This window comes from Priapulus caudatus, unplaced genomic scaffold (assembly GCF_000485595.1).
Source record: "Priapulus caudatus unplaced genomic scaffold, Priapulus_caudatus-5.0.1 Scaffold455, whole genome shotgun sequence".
NCBI lineage: Eukaryota > Metazoa > Priapulida > Priapulimorpha > Priapulimorphida > Priapulidae > Priapulus > Priapulus caudatus.
Window position 1 is genome coordinate 233,958 of NW_014577516.1, and position 2,643 is coordinate 236,600.

A 2,643-nucleotide genomic window follows, 5' to 3' on the forward strand; every position below is an offset into this window, starting at 1 on the left:
CATGAATGCTCACACACACGCACGCGCATTCACGCACGCACGCATGAATGCACAGACACACGCACGCGCATTCACGCACGCACGCATGAATGCACAGACAACGCACGAGCATTCACGCACGCACGCATGCATGAATGCACAGACCCACACACACGCATGCTCATTCACGCACGCACACATGAATGCACAGACACACGCACGCGCATTCACGCACGCCCGCGCGCATAAATGCTCACACACACGCACGCGCATTCACGCACTCATGCATGAATGCACAGACACACGCACGCGCATTCACGCACGCACGCATGAATGCACAGACACACGCACGCGCATTCACGCACGCACGCATGCATGAATGCTCACACACACGCACGCGCATTCACGCACGGACACGTATAATTTGGGCAGCAGAAAAACACCTACATTCATTAAAACTAACTAAACAATTTTATCGTGTAAAATACTCCCCCAAGTGTCGTTCCCTATCTTTCATTATTCAGCACCTAAATTGCACATGTTTTTAAATGGATTCCCTGCTACATCTGATACTTGCATTAGCGGCATTCAACAAATCAATTTGAAAATTAATAAAAACATATTTAATCATTCCATTATTTATTCGCGTAACATTATAGCATTAAATTTAAATTGCCTTAAATTTATTTTAAAATGCGTAGAGATCGACTTTTGAGGAGCAGTGGCGGATCCAGAAGTGAATTCTAGGCTGGGGGGGGGGCGAATCATGCGAGCTCGAGGGCACGAAGCGCCCGAGGTGGGAGGCTGTTAGCGCTAAAATACCCTTGCCCTGAAAATTCTAGGGGGCGACCGCCCCCTGTGCCCCCCTGGATCCGCCACTGAGGAGATGGCTTGTAGAAATGTAGAATTCTCAACCCTAACCGCCTCGGCTTCAAGCGATGGTCGTGCATCAGGTCCCCTAGCTTCTATACTTACGTTGCAACTTTGAACAAGTTGGGCGAGGTGAATTAAAGTGTAGTTAGCAGACGTGGTAGCAGAGCCAGTAGCACGTACGGTCGTCCATGCAGTGGTAACCAGTGACGCGTAGCCTCGCTACTGGTCAGTCGTTAGTCCATATTGCGTGTCCAACGCCGTTCTCCCATCTGCCGGACACGCTTGTGTTCGACGATGGCTGGTGACGTTATCGCGATTATGGTGACGTCAGCACCGCGACGCGAGCAGGCCGTACGCGTTGCCGACGACAGTAGAACACTTTTCGATCTGTTGCCGACACAGAAGACAACATGAGAGCAGAGAGGAGGAGAAAGTACGCGGCGTTTGGGCACGCGCGCACGCGGTGATTATTGTGAAGGCGATACAGCAATCATCCATGCATTATAACGGCTTTTCGCATCTGTCATAGGATGCGCTCCTGAACGTATATTCGGCTATTATATGATAATGGCAGCCAGTTTGCCAGTGTTATCCACCATTTTGAATGCATTACCGCATACGATACTGCTACTGCTGCTGTTGCTGCTGCTGCTGATGATGATGCTGCTGCTGACAATAATGAGGATGATGATGATGATGATGATGATGATGATAGTGCTGATGATGATGATGGTGATGCTAATGCTCCTGCTACTGCTACTGCTGTGGTTGGTGTTGTGGTTGATGATAATTATGGTGATGACGATGATGATGATGATGATGATGATAATGATGATGATGACGATGCTGACGATGATGCGAATGGTTATGATTGTTATAATCGTTCCAGTATTATCGCCCAGATTCTGTTTGGTATGAAACCGAGATCATGGGCGTGCGAACTTTAATACTGTATATAAATATTTCCGCTCAATAGTGTAAATGAATGTTACGGTTTTATAGATATATTCGGTTCATCTATGACTTAAACAAATCTATTGTAGAACGCTAACAAAACGCAACAATAATCAAGAACAAGTAATTAATCGATAACCCGCAGAAAACGGATTTTGCATACGCATTTTTTCTACAACAGACAGAAGTCAATTATAATTTTACGGGTGAATAATATAGCAGTTAATTAACAACCTGTCATTACGTTTCAAAATTAACCAATGACGAAATGTAATTTTGACTCTCATTAATATGAACATGGCTGCTAGCATGTGTATAATTCATATCATTAATACATATCATATCAGTGTATAAGTTCGGTTACATAGGCATTATTCATTCCCGTGCATTTAAAAATACACATGTTTAGAATCACTTGCACCAAGAAATTATCCCATGGCATCTCGCCGGTCTGTGTCTGTATTTCTGTCGAAAAACGAGTAGCTATTTTTGAACTTATAGGCAGTTTGTTCATCGGTCGAGTACCTAGTAACTAGATAAGATGCAGCGAAAACGCAAGGATACACGTTATGTACGTAACAGGTACAATTATATTGTTACTGATTAAAATATTTGATAATTTCTACACTGTACAGTTGAGTTCGTATCGTAAATTTATCGGAAGTCACATCGCAAGAATAGGCTATACATTGCTATAAAGAGAATAATATATTTAAAAATAAAAATAATAATAAAAATAAAATTATTATAATTAGTAAAATATATAGTACCACCTATAGTATTTATTTCTATAATACTATAGTCTAGACAGTCGTGGTCTATTGAATCATACACTTG